Here is a 24,285-nt window from a genome sequence, read left to right on the forward strand (position 1 = left end):
TGAGTTCGAGTCCCACGTCGGGCTCTGTGCTGACTGACAGCTTGGAGCCTGGAGCCCGCTTCTGTTTCTGTGTCTCCCTCTCTCTCTGCCCCTCCCCCATTCACGCTCTGTTTCTCTCTGACTTTCAAAAATGAATAAATGCTAAAAAAAAATTAAAAAAAAGAATTATCATCTTCAGCAGGAGCACTACCACCACCATTTATTGTCTCCCATGCCCCCAGCTCTATGGTAGACAGATCTTCACAGGATACATCTTTATCATTCCTAGAGCCTACAGTGGTTATCATGAAAACACCACCATACTATTACTAATTGAGACTTAATTTACAGTAAGTTAAAGTCTTTATGATTTTTATACATATTTTATTTTTTATATTTATTTATTTATTTTTGAGAGACAGAAAAAGAGGCCAAGTGAGGGAGGGGCAGAGGGAGAGGCAGACACAGGATCCAAAGCAGGTTCCAGGCTCTGAGCCGCCAACACAGAGCCTGATGTGGGACTCAAACCCATAAACCGCGAGATCATGACCTGAGCTGAAGTCAGACGTTTAACTGACTGAGCTACCCAGATGCCCTAGTCTTTATGATTTTTTTTAATGAGAGCTTTAGAAAACCACAGATACCTTATTCTATTCATATTCAAGCACAATATGTTTTAACCTAAAATAAATTTTTAACTTATCTGTATGAAATGTCATCTCATTAGAGACAACAAAATGTAACAGAAGGGTTTGAGCTTTTCTGTGAGATAGATCTGCCTTTGTACCCCCAGACTGCTAAGGCTGTGTAACTGAAGGTCAGTTCCTTGACCTCTCTGTGCCTCAAGTCCTTCATATGTAAAAGGACAATAATAATGCTAACCCTTCTAGGTTACTGTGATGGTTACAGATAATATATAAGAAGTATCTGACATATAATAGGGACTCAGCAAACGATATATTATCCTTTCATTGTTATTGTTATCATTATGTTTAATATTTTTAAGTGAGATCTCAGAGATATGAATCTTTCCAAATTTCAGCAATATTTTATCTCTGCCAGTATCCAAATCAATAATACAAATGTCCAGAAGAACATGGCTGAGATTAGAGGGCGCGGTATACCACTAGGTAACGACTTCTAGGTTGTTGTCAATTATTTCATCCAAAATAATAGCTCCCATGTTTTGATTCTTAGTAAAATCCAGGACAGATGTATTACAACTATTCAATAGGCTATGACAATTTTACAGACAAACTGAGTACAGTAGGAAATACAATTAAGATTCTGAATACAGAACCCAAATTCTTAACCCCTGGAGAATCTGCATGTTTCTTAACGTTATCAAGTTATCAGTCCACTTGTGGCTTCCACATCAGTTTGCCATCTTAGATGTTAGGATACCATATTTTGTTAAATGCTTTGCCTACAAAGTCTTACAACTCTGTATTTCTAAACTTTCTGTTTTTTTAAAAAAAAGACATAAAGTTTCCTTAAACTTTATTATTGTTTTATTACTGCTTCCATTTCAGAGTTCTCCAAAATATCTTGAAGAATAAGCTCTAAACTCTTGTTGAAATGTACTTCAGTCTTAGGAGTCTTGTGACTCTATTTCCCCTCCTTTCTTAAACTCTATGTTTTATAGGACTTTCCTAGCCTGATTCTTATTTTCCAAAGATGTTGTTTCTTTATCTAATAAGTGGAGATAATAATATCTAATAAATGGGGTTGTTGTAAGGAATACATTTAAAAATCCAAATGCTGAACACATGGCTTGGCATAAAACTAATCAATAATAGCTATTATTATGTAAATTTCACTCACAATAGATTTGTGAGGAAGTTGATGATGCTGTTTTTCAACACTGTGTTCTCCATTATTAGCAGCACTCTATTATACACAGAAGAAACGCTCAATAATTGTTTGCTGAATTAAGCATCCAGAGTAAGTTTTTATATTACAGTGGTGCAATTTAGCAGTAAATTCAAACACATAAAACATTTTATTTTTCCGAAATAAAAATGGAAGTTCTTTTAGATTGCTTGTAAAGACTTATTCCCACTAAACTCGCCCTATAAACATAATAAAAATACTTAGATATGCTGATTTTTCCTCTAGGTTTAGCATATTTTCCCTAATAATCCTGCTCAAGAGGACAGTAAATGAATAATTTCTTCTCTAGTAAACTAGTCAATATTGGGGCAAAAACTCTCAGTTTGTTCTAATTTTCTTACAGATTGAATGAAATAGTATTTTTGGTGTCCACAGAATAAGAGTCCAGCAAAACTGCATTTTCAAATAATAGATTAATTGGAAAATGTTAAAAAGACCCTTTGTCTATGAAGATACATTTTAAATGATCGGAGACTCATCCCAAATGGTTTCAACATATGACACCTTTAAATGATAATTATTGATAGCTGAAGTCTTTAAAAAACAGGCTCAATTTTTAAAACTTCTGAGCTCTACTCAGAATGCACAAGTTTAAATTTCAAGGGCACTATCTACTTGCTATCAAATATGAAGGTTGTGAATATCTGAAGTGCTGTCATGTGCAAGAGGTTGAGACTTGGTCTGAGTGAGAGACCGCTGCAGGTGAGAAGCGACAAGATTAAGATTTTATTTTGAGCTGCCACACTTTGTCACCTTCAGAGTTTAAGGAAGGGTAACTTGCTGTAAAAGAAAATTTTGTGTATGGAGATGGAATTAGTAAGATTCCCTCAAAACTCTGAGGCTCTGTATTCACATTTGAAGGAGGTGTTGTTTGACTTCAAAATGCACTGGTAAAGATGGGTAGAGAGAAGAATTACCTTCTCATGACCAGCAACATAACTCCATCACCAAGGCATCCGATCTCATAGAAATCTTGCACAGAACTTTTCATGTCCCCTAGCATTTTTTTTTAATTTTAAATTTTTTTTTAAAGTTTATTCATTTTGACAGAGAGAGAGAGACAGAGCACAAAATCCGAAGCAGGCTCCAGGCTCTGAGCTGTCTTCACAGAGCCCGACACGGGGCTCGAACTCACAGACCTTGAGATCATGACCTGAGCCAAAGTCGGAAGCTCAACTGACTGAGCCACCCAGGTGCCACTACCCTAGCATTTATTATTTCTATGTATAAATCCTTACGCATATCATCTGCTCTATTTTACACTGTACAGAAAAGTCTGCACATTTTTGTTTATAGCAGTTAAGTTTCTCTTTCGCTTAAATCAATCTTCCTCAGCTTAACCTGCTCTGAGAGGTTGCTGTTGGAGAGAAGGGAGAGAGCAGCTGGTGCTCTCTGGGTGCCTTGTATGGTCAGTTACTGTACAAAGTGCTCGGAACTGTTATGCCATGTTATCCTCACATTCTCCAGTAGGTACATATTACCTTCACTTTACTGATGAGGACACTGAGGCTCAGAGAGGGTAAGCAACTTGTCAGAAGACACCAACCCAGCGAGTGGACGAGCTGCGATTCTATGCATGATTCCTAGCTTCGGTGTATACACCTTTAAGTCTGCACAGACTTCCCGTGTCGGACAAGGCAGAACCAACACAGGATGTCCCAGAGCCCTTCATTAAATTCCCACTTTCTCTAAAAGTGTCCTGGTTCTAATAAAAATGCATTTAACAAAGACCCAGGATTCATTTTCTTTTTCAGCATTGTAGAGGTTCATCCCTGATGCTGCTAGTAACTCTTAAATAATCTGACCCTGATGAACAGTGGCAAGAGCCATAGGCAGGTGAAAGGAGAATATAGGGCCCTGGGGTTCTGTAGTGAATGCTTAGCTGATTCTGAGAGCAGCCAGTCTGTTCAAGCAACACAAGCCTCTCGAATCACGGAGGGTCGAACTGGTCTTGCCATAATGCTCTCAAAATTGAAGGGATATTCTATCAGGTGACCAGCTGGCCATTAAAATTACTTCCCATTGTTCATCATGTGATTTATTTTAAAAAAATAATCTGAAATAGTTCAAAGAATTTAGTGTCATTGGAATAACATCGCTTCTCGGCCTTTTGGCTAAGATCAAGTGCAGTGTCATTGGAATAACAGAACTTTTTCCAGCCTATCTTTTTATTTATGTAAACAGTATTTCATAACTCTTGCATTTATAAAATTGAAATGCAGGGAAAAAAAGGGATATATAAATCTTTTGCTAACATCTCAATTTTAACATTAAATAATATTTAGCCATAGGTTTATAAATAATAGAAAAACAGAGCTTCATCCAGCTTATAAAAAGCTGGCATTTCTAATAAATTATTTTACATATGCAACAATTATATTTCATAATCTATAGTATTTTATCTTTTGATAAATTTAATGCTAAAATATTTATGAGAATATCTTAATCCAAAATAATTTTTTATTTTTTTAAATTTTTTTTAATGTTTTATTTATTTTTGAGACAGAGAGAGACAGAGCATCAGCAGGGGAGGGGCAGAGAGAGAGGGAGACACAGAATCTGAAGCAGCTCCAGGCTCTGAGCTGTCAGCACAGAGCTGAATGTGGGGTTCGAACTCACGGACCGTGGGATCATGACCTGAGCCCAAGTCGGACGCTTAACTGACTGAGCCACCCAGGCGCCCCCAAAATAATTTTTAATCACAGGAGAAATATGTATATATGTGTGTGTGTGTGTGTGTGTGTGTGTGTACACACATATATACATGCACAATTTATCTGCATTTTTCTTTGTTTTAGAAACATTAAATAGATTAAAAACAACATATAGGATAAAGTTTTTTGAAGGGAGTAGAATGAAAATACACATTCAAGAGTAACTGGAAATGATGTTAATTTTGTGACTTTTAATGAAAATTGGATTTGTATTTTTTTTAATTTTGTTTTTTAGTGTTTATTTTTTGAAAGAGAGACAGAGACAGATACAGAGACAGAGACAGAGTATTAGCAAGAGAGGGGCAGAGAGAGAGGGAGACACAGAATCCAAAGCAAGATCCAGGCTTGGAACTGTCAGCACAGAGTCTGACACGGGGCTCCAACTCACAAACTATGATATCATGACCTGAGCCGAAGTCAGACACTTAACCAAGCCACCCAGGCTCTGCTGCATTTGTATTTGTAACATTTTTTTAAGCTTATTTATTTTGAGAGAGAGAGAGCAAGCAGGGGAGCAGCAGACAGAAAGGGAGAGAGAGAATTCTAAGCAGGCTCCACCCCAGCATGGAGCCCAATTTGGGGCTCAATCCCATGACAGTGAGATAATGACCTGAGCCAAAATCAAGAGAGGGACATTTAAGCAACCAAGCCACTCAGGTGCCCCACGTCTGTATTTTTATTTTATTTATGTATTTATTTTACAACATTCATTTTTTTAAATGTTTATGTATATTTGAGAGAGAGAGAGAGAGAGAGCATGAGCAGGAGAGGGTCAGAGAGAAAGGGAGACACAGAACCTGAAGCAGACTCCAGGCTCTGAGCTGTCAGCACAGAGCCTGATATGGGGCTCAAACCCATGAACCATGAGATTATGGCCTGAGCTGAAGTTGGATTCTTAAACTGACTAAACCACCCAGCCCCTCTCCCACATTTGTATTTTTAAATGGCTTATCCTGAGTATCAAATCACCACAGTTTTTAGATTTCACTGGTTACATTCAAATCAATGATGTTATGGTTTATTTTAAAATGTACATACAATGAACAGAAATCATGTCCTTTGTAACGTTCAAAGTTATAACTAAACATTTTAGATACCAACATAAAAATGTACAAGTGTGTACACATGTACCTTTTCTGTGTACATGTGATTTTGTGTGTGTGTGTGTGTGTGTGTGTGTGTGGCTGAGCACATTCTTTTTGAATATATGTGAGCAAAAGAGTTTAAAAACAGAGAAAGACTAGATGAGTGCAGTTGATTTTTAAGTAGTTTTAAGTATTTACATTTAAATAATTCTGGGGCAATTTGGAAGAGAAAAGATTCATGAGCTAATAGGGGAAGGGTCCTGAGGCTACAGACTGAATGCACTTTATTTGTTGTTCTGTCCCTTGAATATCAAGGCCTAGAACAGAGTTGGTACTCATTAAATGTGTGTTGAGTGAATAAATAATTTACAGTAGAGAAGTCTATGTTAATCCACATTGTTTTAGCTTCAGCTGAAGGGCAGACTCCTATATGTATCCCTGCTGATTTTCTTTTCCCAAGTAAGTTAAAACTTAAGCTAACCTTCACAATGATGATAGACCCTGGTTTTTCACTTTTTCTTTTGCAAGGCATTCACATTTACATTTTTTAAAAAAATTGTTTAACATTTATTTATTTTTGAGAGACAGAGACAGATGATGAGTTGGGGAGGGGCAGAGAGAGAGGAGACACAGAATCTGAAGCAGGCGGCAGGCTCTGAGCAAGGTGTCAGCACAGAGCCTGATCCGGGGCTAGAACCCACAAACTGTAAGATCATGACCTGATCGGAAGTAGGATGCTCAACCGACTGAGCCACCCAGGGGCCCCTCACATTTACATTTTTAAGCACATTATTATGCTATGATACTAACAGACTAACAGTCTTTGCAATGCGGGCATAGTAACTTTTAGATTAATTCATTATAATTTTTTCTTCCAGCAATTCTCGTCCTACTTTAAATTCACACACAAGTAAAACTCTATTCCCCCTTAGTTGTTTTCCCAATTTATCTTAATTAGCACCTAAAGCTTCTATGTGTACGGTGACTATATGTATATTATGCAACTAATTAGCAATATTCTCTTAACCGTAAGAGTTACATCCCTAAATTTAAACAAATAAGTGAAAAAAGTAAAACCTGGCTAAATGAAGTTCACTTTACACTTGTAAGAAAAATATTTTTAATCTAAAGGGTGTCGATTCTATGTAATACTCAGTTTACTACGTAAACTCCTGGTTTATTAAAAACACCAAGAGAAAGGAAGCCTATCATTTGAATTATAGTACTGGTGGGGAAACCTACAGAGAGGCTTGAGGTACTTTTATTTTCCAAGGCATAGCATCCCAAAGAAATACTTCATTTCATGTCTTCAAATTCTGAGAACACCTACCTGATAATATCAAGACAAGGAGATTTTATATTTATATGTAAGATGTTGTTAAACTGCCATTTTAAAAGTTTTATTCATTCTTGAATTGCATTATTTGTAACTTAAATCCTGGTATTGCGTTTGATTCGATGCAATTTAATCATTCATTGGGTGCTTTTGACCCCTGGTGCATTAGCACAGAGTCATGAATGCCACCCTCCAGGAAGGCCTGCTACCCCGCTCCACCCCTCACTCTCTCTCGCCATACTCTTCAAGACCTGGTTGCAGAGTCTTCATTTTCTCTGGACTCTTTTTCTGACTATCCCCCTGCCCACAACTCCAGAAAGGTGGTGTGACCCACCTGATGCCACCACAGCTAGATAGGACTTATTCTGTTTGTTTATACCCTCACAGTCTGGCGAATTATAGGGACATAATACGGGAGTGGTTAAAACAATAGGCGAATGTTCAGAGTATAAACTAAGACCATTCTCTAAGGAAATTAAAATAATGAAAGCTATAGCTCATTTTAACAGGAGATCTCTGTGAATCTTGGTCACACCCCACACCTCACCGGTCCTTGGATTTTGATCCTGCAGAACCTACCGTACACTCGGGACAATCGTTTAATAAACAAAACCTTCTGATATGAAGTAAATTCAAATCCTACCTTAATCAAATCCTAATCCTACTACAACCACCAACAGAGTGTTCCAGGTTTATATAATGCTTTACTTCAGCAGTTTTCACAGAATGGACATGGACCCCTCTTTGGGAGGGTACACAATGTCAAAATGACTTACATAGTATCACTAAGACATTGCCTATCTTTTTCTACTACATGGACACTTGCACCGATGATGCAAAAACAATGGTTGGTGAAACTGCTGGGCCCTTAACATGAATTGACATCAGTACTAAACTGTAAATGTTGGAATTTTTTTCACCACGACACACTTTCAATGAAAATTTTTAAAAAGTGGGTGGGGGGAGGCACCTGGGTGGTTCAGTTAAGCTTGCAACTTTGGCTCGGGTCCTGATCTCGCAGTTGGTGAGTTCAAGCCCTGCATCAGGCTCTCTACTGTCAGCACAGAGCCCACTTCAGATCCTCTGTTTCTTTCTCTCTCCCTCCCCCTACCACAGTGAGCATGTGCACACTCTCATTCTCTCTCCCTCTTAAAACTACAATAAACATTTTTTAAAAATTAAAAAGAGAATTCCAGTTTCACTTAGATCAACTCTTTTTTAAAATGCACATCTTATAGTGTTCTGCATGATAAAATAGCAGGTCCTCATGAAGCACTTTTGCTGCATACCAAAGTAGGCTGGTGTCTCTAGGAACAGCACTTGCGAGAATGAATTATAAGATGAACTAGCCAAGTGCAACTTTCTTGGAAAGAAAGACTAACATACAAATGGTGGTGAGAGACTGGATATTTAGCTGATTTTTCTCCAAATTTAATGAAGTGACTCCATCATTTCAAATAAAACTAACCGTAGTTTATGCCAATGATAAAACTTGAGACTAAAAGAAAAAAAAGAAAGAATTTTGGAAAACTTTATCCACTACTATGAGTTTAACAGTATCTTAATACTTAAAGACTATTGATGAGATCAATGGTGATACTAACAAATGAGATCTCTTGAAAGAATATAATGAAATGTGTCTAAGTTTGGAAGATCTTCATAACTTAGTGAACCAATATTTTCTAAATGGCCAATAGACAGATTATAAAACCAGGAAAGGATAAAAAATTTATTCAAAGTAAAAAAATTGGCCAATCTATTTTATTGTAAACGAGTGAAAATTTTTCACTGATATGCTCATCAGATGCTATAATGCATCTAACCTTTTACAAGATGCCACTTGTAGACTTTCATGGTGGAATTAATGAGGCATATCCATTTATCTAACTGCATGATGCTAGAATTTTGTCAAATACTTAAATCAAAACAACATATTGAAAAGACTGAATGCTGAATCAGCTATGAGAATTGAAATGTCTTGTGTTATTAAATCAGACATTTAAACAATTCGCAAAGATATTTACAAAAAAACCCCACTCTTGGGGTGCCTGGGTGGCTCAGTCAGTTAAGAGGCCAACTCTTGGTTTCAGCTCAGGTCATGATCTCACAGTTTGTGGGTTTGAGCCCCAAATGGGGCCAGAGCCTGCTTGGGATTCTCTCTCTCCCTCTTTTTGCCCCTCCCCTGTTTGTGCTTTCTCACAAAATAAATAAACTTTAAAGAAAAAAAACACTCTTTTGAATAATTATTTTTGCTTTGGAAAAGAAAACTGTTTTTCATAAAAATTGTTACTTAACATATAATTACTATATTATTGTCTTAAATTATAAATATTTTCCAATAGTTCTTATTTTTAAAAATTTTTTCTAACATTTATTTATTTTTGAGAAACAGAGAGAGACAGAGCATGAGCAGGGGAAGTGCAGAGAGAGAGGGAGACACAGAACCCAAAGCAGGCTCCAGGCTCTGAGATGTTAGCACAGAGCCCAATGCAGGGCTCAAACTCACAAACTGTGAGATCATGATCTGAGCCCAAGTCAGATGCTTAACCAACTGAGCTACTCAGGTGCCCTCTTATTTTTAATGTGGAGAATATCAATATATATAAACCATATAAACAAAACCTCTTTGGGGGCCTGATATTTTTTAAGAATGCAAAGAAACATGGAGATCATGGAGTGTGTGGGTGGCTCAGTCCGTTAAGCATGAGATTCTTGATTTCAGCTTAGGTCATGATCTCAGGGTTATGAGATGGAGCCCCATGCCAGGCTCTGCACTGACAGGGAAGAACCTGCTTGGGATTCTCTTTCTCTCCCTCTCTCTTTACCTCTCTCTATCTCTCAAAAATAAATAAATATTATTTTTTAAATGTTTGAAAACTGCTTTCTTAATTTATCTTACTTTCTTTCAGTCTTGCAACATCTGGGTGAGGTATGTTTTTAGGAAACAAAGACCACAGAGTTTAAGTGAAATGATGAAAATCACAAGCAAGGAAATAAGAAAGCCAGAAACTGGACCTGGATTTATGTCCAGAACTCTTTCCATGATACCTCATTCTCACTTCCAGATTTATAGTTAGTAAAAATCATTTGCTTTCGTTTAGATCCGTAATATGGAATACAAAAAGAAAATTAAGATAGTTTTTGCTTTATGTATGTCTTTAAAAATCTATGGCTAAGTATAGTAAGGTTTAGTTACCTACAATAATCATAACAGAGTGGTATTGGAGGAAGGATAGACAAAAAGATCAGTGGAACAGAAACCTCAGAAATGGATTCACACAAATATGCTCAACAAGTTTTGACAAAAGTGCAAAAACAACACAATGGAGGAAGGATGGCTTTTTCAAGAAATGATGTTAGAGGAAGTAGATATCCATAGGACTAGAAATGATGCTCTACCTAATATACAAAACAGATTCAATAGCATCATAAAACTATAAACCCTTTAGGAAAAAACAAAAACATAAAAGAACATCTTTAGTATCTAGGGCTGGGCAAATACTTCTTAGTCTTTAAAAAAAAAAAAAAAAAAATTTTTTTTTTTTTCAACGTTTTTTTATTTATTTTTGGGACAGAGAGAGACAGAGCATGAACGGGGGAGGGGCAGAGAGAGAGGGAGACACAGAATCGGAAACAGGCTCCAGGCTCCGAGCCGTCAGCACAGAGCCTGACGCGGGGCTCGAACTCACGGACCGCGAGATCGTGACCTGGCTGAAGTCGGACGCTTAACCGACTGCGCCACCCAGGCGCCCCTATACTTCTTAGTCTTAACAACAAAAGCATAATCCATAAAATGAAAACTGGTAAAAAAGACTGAATCAAAATTAAAAGCTTTTGCTTTGTGAAAGTCCATGTGAAGGAAATAAAAAGACAATCTACAGACTGGGAGAAAGTATTTGCAAACCATATCTGAAAGGACTTTCAAAACTCAGCATTAAAATAACAATAATAATAATAATAATAATTCTTCAATTAGAAAAGAGGCAAAAGATACAAAGAAATATTTCACTGAAACGTATGTGCAGATGAGGAGATGGTCAATACCATAAGCTAACAGGGGAATGCAATTTAAAACCATAATGAGGGGCGCCTGGGTGGCTCAGTCGGTTAAGCGTCTGACTTCAGCTCAGGTCACGATCTCACGGTATGTGAGTTCGAGCCCTGCGTCGGGCTCTGTGCTGACTGCTCAGAGCCTGGAGCCTGTTTCAGATTCTGTGTCTCCCTCTCTCTCTGCCCCTCCCCCGTTCATGCTCTGTCTCTCTCTGTCTCAAAAATAAATAAATGTTAAAAAAAAAATTAAAACCATAATGAGTTACCACTACATGACTATCAGGATATCTAAAATAAAAAACGACAACGCCAATAATTCATACATTGCTGGTGGAAATTTAAAATTATCTATATACTCTGGAAACAGTTTGTCAATTTATATAAAAATAAATATTCCACTACTATACAACCCAGCAACTCCACTAGGCCTTTATCCTAGAAAATGAAAACTCATGTTCACAGAAAAATGTGTACACAAATCTTCATAGCCATTTTTTTTAATATTTTAGTGTTTATTTATTTTGAAGGAGATAGAGAGACAGAGTGCAAGTAGGGGAGGGACAGAGAGAGAGGGAGACATAGAATCCCAAGAAGACTTCAGTCTCTGAGCTGTCAGCACAGAGCCTGATGTGGGGCTTGAACTCATGAACGGCGAAATCATGACCTGAGCCAAAGTTAGACACTTAACCGACTGAGCCACCAGGCGCCCCAATAGTCATTTTAATCATAAGTATAAAAAGATGTCCTTCAATGGTCGAATATTTAAATAAAGTGGTATATCTATACCATGGAATATTACTGGGCAACAAAAAGGAACAAACTACTGATATATGTAAGTTATATAAATCTCCAGGGTATTTTGCTGAATGAAAAAACAATCAATCTCCCAAGTCATATATATATATATATATATATATATATATATATATATATATATATACATATATATATATATTATTGTTTCTTTGAGTTTATCTATTTATTTTGAGAGGATATGCAGGAGGGGGAGAGAGAGCAAGAGAGAATGAGAGAGAGAGAGAGAGAGAGAGAGAGAGAGAGAGAGAGAGACTGAATTCCAAGCAGGCTCCGCACCATCAGCACAGAGCCTGACATGGGCTTGAACTCACACACCATGAAATCATGATCTGAGCTGAAACCGAGTTGGATGCTTAACTGAGCCACCCTCGTGCCCCGTATGGTTCCATTTACATGACATTATTGAAAGGATAAAACTATAGAAATGGACAACAGATTGGTAGTTGACAAGAGTCAAGGGAGAGAAAGGAAGGGAAAGTGGATGTGGTTATAAAAGGGCAACGTGAGGGATCCCGATAACTGAACTCTTGCTTCTTGACTATATCAATGCCAATATCCTGATAGCACCTGCACTATAGTTCTGCACAATATTACCATTAGCAGAAACTGGGTAAAAAAGGTACAGGGGTTTTGTTTGTATTTTTTTTAACTGCATGTGAATTTACATTTATGCCAAAATAGTTTAATTTTTAAAGTTAATGAGTAAGTAATACTCTTCAAAACTATGGCAAGGCCATGAAAAACAAGGAAATATTGAAAAACTATTAAAGACTGGAGGTAACAACACTACTAAACACAACATAATATCCTGAGTTGGATCCTGGAACAGAAAAAGAGCAATTAGTGGAAAAACTGGCGAGATCCATATAAAGACTCTAGTTAATGATATTAAGCCAAAGTTAATTTCTTACTCCTGACAAATGTACCAGGAATATGTGACATGTTAACGTTAGAGGAGGCTGAGTGAAGGGTATCTGAGAACCATCTGTTTTATCTTTGCAACTTCACTGCAAATCTAAAATTATTCCCAAATAAAGAGTTTAACAAAAATGTATGGTTAAAAATTGTCCCCTACCCATTGCTTCCAGTCAAATATTAAGCATTTTATCTAGGCATACAAGGTACTCTGTCCTTTAGCTCCTGCCTCCCATCCAAACTTATCTCTGGCCCTTGGTTTGTTGTCCTTGGGCCTTTATCAGTATAGAATGCTGATGCAAGGTTCTCCAAATGTATTTCACTGAGTCAACACTTATTCTTTTATGAAGACTAGTCACAGGGGCGCCTGGGTGGCTCAGTGAGTTAAGCATCCGACTTCAGCTCAGGTCACAATCTCACGGTCTGTGAGTTCGAGCCCCGTGTAGGGCTCTGGGCTGATGGCTCAGAGCCTGGAGCCTGCTTCTGATTATGTGTCTCCCTCTCTCTCTCTGCCCCTCCCCTGTTCATGCTCTGTCTCTCTCTGTCTCAAAAATAAATAAACGTTAAAAAAAATTAAAAAAAAAAAAAAAAAAGACTAGTCACCGTGGGGCGCCTGGGTGGCTCAGTCGGTTAAGCGTCCAACTTCAGCTCGGGTCATGATCTCACGGTTTGTGTGTTCAAGCCCCATGTCAGGCTCTGTGCTGACAGCTCAGAGCCAGGAGCCTGCTTCAGATTCTGTGTTTCCTTCTCTCTCTGCTCCTCCCCCACTTGTGCTTTCTCTCTCTCAAAAATAAATAAATGTAAAAAAAAAATTAAAAGACTAGTCACTGTGCCATGAGTTTCTGGATTTGATTAGGATGAGGATTTGAATTTACTTCACATCACAAGGTTTTGTTTACTAAACCATCGTCTCAAGTGTGCATTTGATTCCATGGGATCAAAATCCAAGGACCAGAGAGGTAGGGTTTGACTAGATCCACAGAGCTCCCTGGTTTCAATGAGATAAGACTTAAGTTATCTTAATTATCTTAGGAAATGCTTTACCAATAACTTGCCTCTTATGTTATACTCAGAATATTCACCTATCTTTTCACTCATTTTTGCAATTATTATCCAAATTAAATCATTTAAAGGATGTTTATTTTCTATAATTTGCCAGACTAGAGAGAGATACAGAAATGAACAAAATATGTCCTGTCTAGCTGTGGAGCACCTAACCTTTAAAAACTGTATGTATGATGGGGTGCCAGGGTGACTCAGGTGGTTGAGCATCTGACTTTGGCTCAGCTCACGATCTCACAGTTCATGAGTGCGAGCCCCACATCAGGTTCATTGCTGTCAGCATTGAGCCCACTTTGGATCCTCTGTCCCCTTCCCTCTCTGCCCTCTTCCCCTCTGCTCTCTCAAAAATAAATAAAACAAAAACAAAAAAAACTAAAAACCCTGCATGTATGAGGGTAGTAAAAACAATTCCCAGAGAAATGATGACACTATAACCAAGATTTAATTTAAAAAAACATGGAGAGATTTGGGGGTAAGAGTAGAACAGGAGGCCTTCAAACAGAGAAAATAGGAAACAATTAGCACCCACGTGTGAATAGACATGAAACAGGAGAACCACTAAGAGATAGTTGGGCAGAACAAAGTCATATGTAAACATATGACTTAAAAATAAGGCCAGGGAGGTATATAATGCAAAGTGCAGAAGAGGTGTAGCAGCTACATGTTATGAAAGATGTTTAATGCATTAATGATGCAGTACATGGCCCCGGGCAAAGACAATGAGAAACCCTCCAGATGGGCTTGATTAATAACTATGATGTCTGCTGAGCTACTGAGATCCCCAGGGTGCAAATCCTTTGGCATTTTCTTTTTTTTTTTTTTTTAATTTTTTAATGTTTATTTCTGAAACAGAGACAGAGCATGAGTGGGGGAGGGGCAGAGAGAGATGGAGACCTAGAATCTGAAGCAGGCTCCAGGCTCCCAGCTGTCAGCACAGAGCCTGACGTGGGGCTCAAACTCACAAACTTTGAGATCATGACGTGAGCTGAAGTCAGTCGCTCAACCGACTGAGCTACCCAGGAGCCCCTCCTTTGGCATTTTCTAAATGCAAGTTTTCATTTCATGATAACATGATTGACAAACAGTGTATAAGTTGTATCAAATATGGGAAGGGCATCCAGCAAGCCCCAGATCTGGAAATGTCAAATGATAAAACATATATATAAATGTGCAATGAGTGAGCATAAGCTGGAGCCATGGGCATAGACTAGGGAGGAACCATATGATTGCTTTCTTCTGAATTCTTCATTCAGAGAGTTTTCAGTGATTGACATCTACCCTAGATATGATCTTTAAAACAAAAGACAGAAAAAAGCTAAAGCAATAAATTTTAAAGCCGTCATAGGAACAGAAAGACAATGATATTTAGTTGTTAATCAAAACAAACACATACTCATGTGAGACCTTATAGCTTCACATTTTTCAGGGAAATTTTAATTATCTCTCAATTTTTAGCTAACAAACCCTGTGGGATAGTTTTACTACAAAATGGCCTATTTTCTAGGCACAAAATTTGATTACAACTATGCCTTTGTCTCTGAAGTTCATGAGAAATGCTATCTCTATACCTGAAATAAAATAATATCTTCAAAAACATGAAGAAAAATACTGATGAACTTCTAGAGGACTTCTGAAGGTCTGAAGGGAAGAAATGGTGGCATTTGGTTCATTTGGGCTTCATAAACCATGCAAGATAATTCAGGTTGAAACAATGCACACTTACCACACATAAGCACACACAGACACGTATGCATGAACACCATGCATGACTAGAATTAATTACTTAACAAATCTGAACAGTAACAGATTCAAAATGCCATAAATAGGTGGTAACTCTCCATTTGCTTTTGTTCTTAAAGACAAAAATAACAAAAGGAAACATCTACCTAATTTTTTAAAATCTGAATTCTCCTCCTGTCTCTTCTCTCCTGCTGTACTTTGTCCATTTGAAGCTATCTGGTGAGTATCTGAGACATCATGGGGCCTGTATCAGGACAGGAGCTATACTGAGATATGTGGGATGTCAAAAATGAAGTTATGATGCTAGAAGCAGGAAAGAATTACACATAGTATCAAACCAAAGGTTTCCACAGACAGATATTAAAGCTATGTCTGAAATTAAGAGTCAGGGCCAGGTTGAAGAAAACCAACACTACTGAGCTGGAATCACAGGACAGTAGGAGGAAGAGTCATTGGCACCACCTAGAAAACTGTCCTACAGAGTTGCTATGATTCAAATATTGCATTTATGAATGTGAGGTGTATGGCTTAAAGCTGTACTTGTAACTTTACTGACTTGTGGTAAGAAACATTTTATATCATGTCCAGTGTGTGTGTGTGTGTGTGTGTGTGTGTGTATTTAGAACAAAAAGTCATGAAGTACACTTATTTTTAATGCATTTAATGTACTTTGATATTTCTACACTATTGTTTTATATACTTTTTGGTTTATTTAAAAATTCACTTTTTGGGACACCTGGGTGGCTCAATTGGTTAAGCATCTGACTTCGGCTCAGGTCATGATCTCACAGTTTGTGAGTTTGAGCCCCACATCAGGCTCTGTGTTGACAGCTCTGAGCCTGGAGCCTGCTTCAGATTCTGTGTCTCCCTTTCTCTCTGCCCCTCCCCTGTGTTCTCTCTCTCTCTCAAAAATAAATAAATATTTAAAAACTTTTTTTTTAATTCACTTTCTGTTTACTGAGTTGTTTTTACAACCCACTAACAGACCTCACCTAGCATATCCACTGGGTAGGAGAAATAACAGCAAATTTTATATTCAAATATGACAAAGAAATGTGGTTTTCTAGAGGGAAAGGAGTAAATACAGTAGGTGAAGAATATAGTATTTTTATATTATTTTAGAATATATCTAAAATTAGCCTTAGGGATTTTCTAGTTATAGACCTTGATTTGATACATAAAAAAGTCACCAAATAAGGTCACTTGTCCAGTGTCCAGTAAGTGGCAGAGCTGTATTTAAAACTCAAATTGACTATCTCCTGAACTCTTTCCATTATAGGAAATATATTTGCCCAATAAGTATCATAGAGAAGGAAGCATGCATTGGAATGAGACTTACAAGACCCCAGAATTCCAAGTTAAAGCATATTATACTTAATCTTGTTGGTAACAGCAAATTATTAAACAATTATTATGAGGAAAATCAAATGAAAAATGTTGTGTTTATAAAATGCATATGGCAAATTTAGTTAATTACAGCATTCCAGGAGCAAAATACTTTGATATTTCTACACTGTTAACCTGGGTTACATTGACTGACAGAAGGAGAATGTAAAGGGAAACAAAGATGACAAAGCATCATGAAGAAAGATTTGGCAAGACTTGGTAGGTAATGATATATGAAGGGTGAGGAAGAGAGCAGAATTAAGTATGTCAAGTCTTAAAGAGAGGGATGAGAGTGGCATCTCTGACATTATAGTTGGAATCAGGAAAAGAAAAATGTTATTTTAATAAAGAGATAGTTGGTTAGGTTTTAGATGTGCAGATTTGGGGATGATGATACAAACCTAATGTATTTGTCCTTTTAATGGCTTTCTTTAGGTATAACTGATATATAACTGATAACCATACTTTTTAGTGTATATAATTTGATGAGTTTGGTCTTATGCAAAACCAGTGATCAAGTAACAGATATGTCAATACCTCCCAGAATTTCCTTTTGACTCTTTATTTTTTGGTTTTGTTTGTTTGTTTATTGTGATAAGAACACAAAATACAACATACCTTCTTAACAGATGTTATACAGATCTCTAGAATGTATTCATTTAGTAGAACTGAAACTTTAGACCCATTGAACAACTCCTCATTTCCCCCACCACCCCTTTGCCCATGGCAACCACTATTAAACTCTTTTATTCCATGAGTTTGGCTATTTTAAATACCTCACATAAGTGGAATTATAAAGTATTTGTCCTTCTGTGACTTAGCATTCTGTCCTCTAGATTCATCCATGTTGTCATAATATATGTATCTTATAAGTGAAAGCTATAAATAGGAAAGCAGCTGGTGATGAACACTTGGGAGGCATCAAAATGGGTAAGATCACTCTGAGAATAAATGTTTTAAAAGAGGCCAAGCACACAAGCTGAACCAGGGCAAATACCTGCAATCACAGGCCAGAGACAGGACCCATCTAATCAGAGAAGAAGGAATTCAGATTATTTAGTTACCATTTTCTGAGCAGCTAATATATTCCAGAGACTATTCTAGCATCAAAAAATAATGAAAGATGAATATAGTCAATGGTATTACAATATGCTTGCCAAACTATAATGAGTTACCTTATCCCCCTATCATGGTAGTGTTAGGGATGAAGAAATAAGATGTAAGAAGCCAGGATCCTAATAACTGCCAGGCAGTATTAAGAAAGCAACACCCTCATTAGTGAAAACCTTGTGCAGAGTCTAAATCTCTACTCTCACCTGGCAATACTGAGGGACCATGACCCTCCTTGATAGGTTGGCACCAGAGAGGCCTCCCAGACAGTCAGAACTTCCAACACTATGGAGTGGTAATGAAAGTACTGCCTCCTCCCCACCTCCAGTGATGTCAGTGGGAGGCCTTATTTGGACCTGTAAGTTCTAATCTTGCCCAGCAGTAATGAAAAGCACTCGCACCTTGGGCATCAATGGAGACCAAATGGGGAACTTGGAATTCTGACCTACCTGACAGTAACAAGTAACACCCCATCTTTCCCCTGCTAGAGCAATGTCAAAGTAAACTAGTTAAAACAGAAGATCTCAATAAGATCTAAATTCTCATAATGCCCCAAATATTCAGGTTTCAACAGAAAATCACTGACACACTCATCCCATGAAACAGGAAGATCTCAGATTGAATGAAAAAAGACAATCAGTAGATGCAGGAACAACATGACTGAGATATTAACATATATTTTAAAGTAGTCATCTGAAAGAGGGTCAGAAGGAGGGAAGATACGTAAAATGAGTGAAGAAGCATGGGGGATACCAGCATGTTATGGAATGAATAAGTCACGAAGTAGAAGGCACAGCATAAGGAATATAGTCAATGATATCCCAACAGTGATGTGTGGGTGTAGATGGTAGCTACACTTGTGGTGAACACAGCATAATAGATAAACTTGTCAGATCATCATGGTATACACCTGAAACTAAAATATCATTGTATGTCAACTATATTCAAATAAAAAAATAATTGTAAAAAATAGTTATCTTAAAATATTTCGATAAGAAATTATGAAAATCAGTTAAAATAATGAAAAAATAGGAGTCTCATCAAAGAAATGAAAGATATAAAGAACTAAATGAAAATGTAAAAATATACTAACCAAAAAAAAAAAAATACAGTAACTGAAAAACAAAGCATAACAAAAAACCCTTAATGGATGGGCTCATCAACAGAATGCAGGGGGCAGAAGAATCAGTGAAAAAAAAATAGAAATTACTGAATCTAAATAAGAGAAAATGGATTAAAAAAGAAAAGAGCCTCAGGGATCTCAGAGATTATAACAAAAACATAACTATCATGTCATTGGAGTCCTGGAAAGAGAAAAGAAAGAAGATAGAGCAGAGAAGGTATTGAAACAAATAATGGTTGAAAACTTCCTAAATTTGGTAAGAGACATAAGCCTACAGATTCAAGAAGTTGGGTAAACTCCAAACATTATAAACCCAATAAAATCCACACCAAAACACATTATAGTTAAACTTCTGAAAAGTAAAGACAAAAACTCTTAAAAGCAATTAGACAGTAAGGGCACCTTGCCTTTGAAGAAAAAAAGAATTTGAATTGGCAGGAAATTTCTTATCAGAAACCAAGGAGGACAGAAAGAAGTAACAAAATATTTTTCAAAGGCTGCAAGAAAAGAACACTGAACTGAAAACCTATATTCAGCAAAAACATTCTTCAGAAATGAAGGGGCAATAAGACATTTTCAAATGAAGTAAAACAAGGAAAATGTAGTATCAAAAATCTACATCAAAAGACCATCTAGAGTACGTTCTCTAAACAGAAAGAAACAGTAAAAGAAGGAATCTTGGAACATCAGAAAGGAAGAAATAAGAGTAGAAAAAATGAAATATGAGTAAATGAATTACATTTCTCTTCTCTACAGTTTCCTAAATTATGTATGACAGTTGAAGAAAATTTATAACACTATCTGATATGGTTCTAAATGAATGTAAGAGAAATATTTAAGGTAATTACAATCAGGGAATGGGAAAAGCATATGAATATAGGTACATTTTCTGCACTTCACTTGAACTTAAAAAATAACATCATAGACTGTGATATACTATGTGTATCTAATGTAATGCCTAGGACAACCACTATAAAAGCTATTCAAACAGATGCATTCGAAAACACTATAAATACATCAAAATTAACTTTCAGAGTATTCAAGTAATCCAACAGGAAGGTAGAAAAAAAGCCCAGAGAAACCAAAACCAGAAAATTATCAGAAATCAAAAATAAAATGGAAACTTTAACCATAATATAGCAATGTTACACTGAAATGATCTAAATACACCAACTAAAAGAGATTGACAGAGTAGATTAAAATAATATAACCCATGATATACTATCCATAAGAAACTCTAAATATAATGATATAGGCAGGTTATGGGTTAAAAAAAATAATGGGAAAGATGTATTATGCAAACCATAATCATCATCAACAACAACAACAACAACAAAACAGTAGTGGCTCTATTAATGTCAGATGAAGCAGACTTCAAAGCAAAGAAAATTACCAGAAATAGAGCAGGACATTATATGCAATGATTAAAAAGGCAATCCAATCATAAATATGTATGCGACAAACAATAAAGCTGCTAATTTTGTGAAAAAAGAACTGACAGAATTGAGAGGAGAAATTAACAAATCCACAATTTTAGTGAGAGACTTCAACACCCTTCTCAACATTTTATAGGATAACCAGGCAGAAAAGCAGTAAGGATCCAGAACCATTCAACCTCATCAAGAACATTTATAGAACATTCCACTCAACAACAGCAGAATAAACTTTTCTTTTTTCAGTGCCTTTGGAAAATATACCAAGATAGACCTTATTCTTAAAACAAGGCTCCACAAAACAAGGCTCCACAAATTTAAAGGATTTGAAGTCATAAACAGTGTACTGTGTGACTACAATGGAATTAAGATAGAATCACTAATAGAAAGATAACAGGAAACTCTCCAAATACTTAGACATTAAACAATATACATCTTAATGATCCATGGTCAAAGGGGAAGTCTCAAGAAAATTTTAAAAAATATATGAAACTGAATTGAATTGAAAATATATCAAAATTTGTGTAACACAACTAAACACAGCTGAGAAATTTATAGCACTTAAATGTTTTTGCATGAGTAAAACAGAGAAGTCTCAAATCAATAAAAATAAGACTAAAAATAAACGTAAAATAAATCCGCCTTAAGAATAAAAACAAGTGCAAACTAAACCCAAAGCAAGCAGAAGGAAAAAAAAATAATAAAGATAGTAACAGAAATCAATGAAATTGAAAATAGAAAATCAAGGAAATCAATGCAACAAAGAACAAGATCTTTTTTAAAAATTGACAAAATTGACCAACCTTTAAGAAAACTGAAAGAAAAGAGAGGTGACACAAATTATCAATATCACAAGTGAAATGTGGGATATCAACACAGGCTCTCAAAACATCAAAAGGATAATAAATGAATACTATGAACAACCTTACAAACATAAATTTAACAACTTGGATGAAATGAATCAATTCCTTGAAAAGCACAACCACAACTTACCCATTAGAAACAGATAATTTGAATTTTAATGCCTGTAACTATTAAAGATATTAAACTCATAATTTATATTCTGGAAAAATAAAAACAACTCCAGCTCTGGATGGTGTCACTGGAGAATTCTACCAAATATTTACAGAATAATAAGACATATTCTGCACAATCTCTTCCAGAAAAAAGGAGGTAACACTTCTCAATTTCCTTTATGAAGCTAATATACCTGTGATACTCAAACCAGAGAAAGTATTCCCCTGATATCAAAACTAGCACAAAAAAAAAGAAAGAAAAAGAAAAAGAAACACACTAAAGACAAATATTCCCCCTGAATATACGCACAAACTATTTTAACAAAATATTAGCATACAGAATTCAGCAATATATAGAAGGAATTATATGCCAAGACCAAAGCGGTGTTTATTCCAGGGGTGCAAGGCTGGTACAATATTTGAAAATCATCACTGTAACACACCATATGTACTCATGTGATCATATCAATCAATGTAGAAAAATCATTTGGAAAAATTCAACATCAATTCATTAAAAAGAAAAAAACCCTCTCTGGAATACAGGAACACAGTGGAACTTCCTTATCTTGATAAAGAACATCTGCAAAAATTAACAGCTAAAGTCAAACTTAATTGTGAAAGAATGAATGCTTTCTTCTAAGTTTGAGAACAAATCAAAGATGCCTGATCTTCCCATTTTTATTCAAAACAGAGCTAGATGTTCTAACCAGTGCAATAGGCAATAAAAGGTATAAAGATGTTAAAAAAAAAAGGGGGCAGGGAGGAATAAAGCTATCCCTATTTGTGGAGGACATTACTGTCTAAACAGAAAAATATCAAGAAATCTACAAAACAACTCCTAACCTAGCAAGTGAGTTTAGCAAGGCTGGAGAATATGAGACAAGCATATAAAAATTAATTGTATTTCTATATATGAGCAATAAACATGTGGATACAAAAAGTAGAAACTCTATGTACCATGTACCATCATTCAAGAACATGAAATATTTAGGTATAAATCTAACAAAACATGTACAGCTTTTTTTGTAGATATAAACTAAGATAGTTCTAAAATTTTCATCAGGGCACCAGGGTGGCTCTGTCAGTTAAGCATCTGACTTCCACTCAGGTAATGATCTCACAAGTCTGTGAGTTTGAGCCCTTCATCGGGCTCCCTGCTGTCAGCACAGAGCCCACTTCAGATCCTCTGTCCTCCTCTCTCTCTCTCCCCTCCCCTCCTTATTTCTCTGTCTCTCAAAATAAATGAACAAATTTAAAAAATAAATAAGTAAAATAAAAGTTTTATCTAAAGGTAAAGGAACTAGAAAAGCTAAAACAATTTTGGAGGAAAAAAATAAGGTCGGTCTACTTGGTTTCAAGATCTAGTAGATCGTTACAGTAACCTACAATATCTGATGCTGGGGGAAGGATAGATGCATAAATCAATAGAAAAGAACAGAGAACTCAAAAATAAACCCATACAAATATGTAAATATGCCAAGTGATTTTTGAGAAAGGAGTGAAGTAATTCAATGGAGAAAACAGAGCCTCTTCAACAAATGATGCAGATATAAGGCACCATGCATAGGCCAAAAAAAGAACTTCCATCTAAACCTCATACCTTATACAAAAAATACTACTACTACTACTAATAATAATAATAATTCAAAATGGATCACAGACTTTATAAAATTATAAAAGTTTTAGGAGAATATAGGAAGCAGTATTCATAACTTAGGGCCAGGCAAACAGTTCTTAAAATTGACATGGAAAGCAGGATTTATAAAAGGAGACTATGATAAATGGGACTTCATCAAAATTAAAAACTGTGTTCTGCACAGGACCATAACAAGCAGGTTAAAATGAAACAAAACAAGCTACAGCGTGGGAGAAAATATTTGTAAACCAAATAAGCAACAAAGGAATACTGTCTAGAATATATAAATAATGCTCAAAATTCAACAGTAAAAATGAATACATGGACAAATACCCAAATAGTCCAATTAGAATATGGGCAAAAGTCTTGGTCAGACATTTCACTGAAGAAGATATACTGATGACAGATAAGCATATGAAACTGTGTTCAAAAATCAATAGCCATCAGGGTAATGCAAAAGAAATAAAGAGACATCACTACCCACTTTTCAGGGTGGCTAAAAATGATAAGAAATGAATGGCACCACTAATTATTCATATATCAGCAGTAGGAATGTGAAATGACACAGCCACTCTAGAAAATAGTTTGGAGGTTTCTTGGGGGAAAAACATAAATTAAACAAGCTTTCTACTACATTACAACCCAGCAACTGCACTGCCGGGTATTTATCCTGGAGAAATGAAAACTTATGTTCACACACAGAAATACTGTACTTAAATGTTTATGGCAGCTTTATTAGTCGTAGCCAAAACCAGGAATCAGATCAGATATCCTTCAGTGGGTGAATGGGTAAACAGATTGTGGTATATCTATACCACAGACACCACCTATCAATAAAAAAGAGCAAGCCATTGATTAATATATCCAACAATCTATACAAATCTCCAGAGAGACTTATGCTAAAAAGGAAAGCCAATCCCAAAGTGTCACATACTATATAGTTCCATTTACATAACATTTTTGAAATAACAAAAATGGAGATCAGTGGTTG

At 36.2% G+C, this 24,285-nt stretch overlaps 1 protein-coding gene and 1 pseudogene across 4 annotated transcripts in view; one reads left to right on the top strand and one right to left on the bottom strand.

Moving 5' to 3' along the window:
- The window catches only part of GRM5 (glutamate metabotropic receptor 5), a 536,965-nt gene that overhangs the window by 446,425 nt on the left and 66,255 nt on the right, over positions 1–24,285 (bottom strand). The gene's annotated exons all lie outside the window — the stretch shown is intronic.
- Positions 3,967–4,131, top strand: LOC132662683 (U2 spliceosomal RNA; annotated as a pseudogene).

The sequence above is a fragment of the Panthera onca genome, chromosome D1, assembly GCF_046562875.1.
Source record: "Panthera onca isolate mPanOnc1 chromosome D1, mPanOnc1 haplotype 2, whole genome shotgun sequence".
In the NCBI taxonomy this organism is placed as follows: Eukaryota; Metazoa; Chordata; class Mammalia; order Carnivora; family Felidae; genus Panthera; species Panthera onca.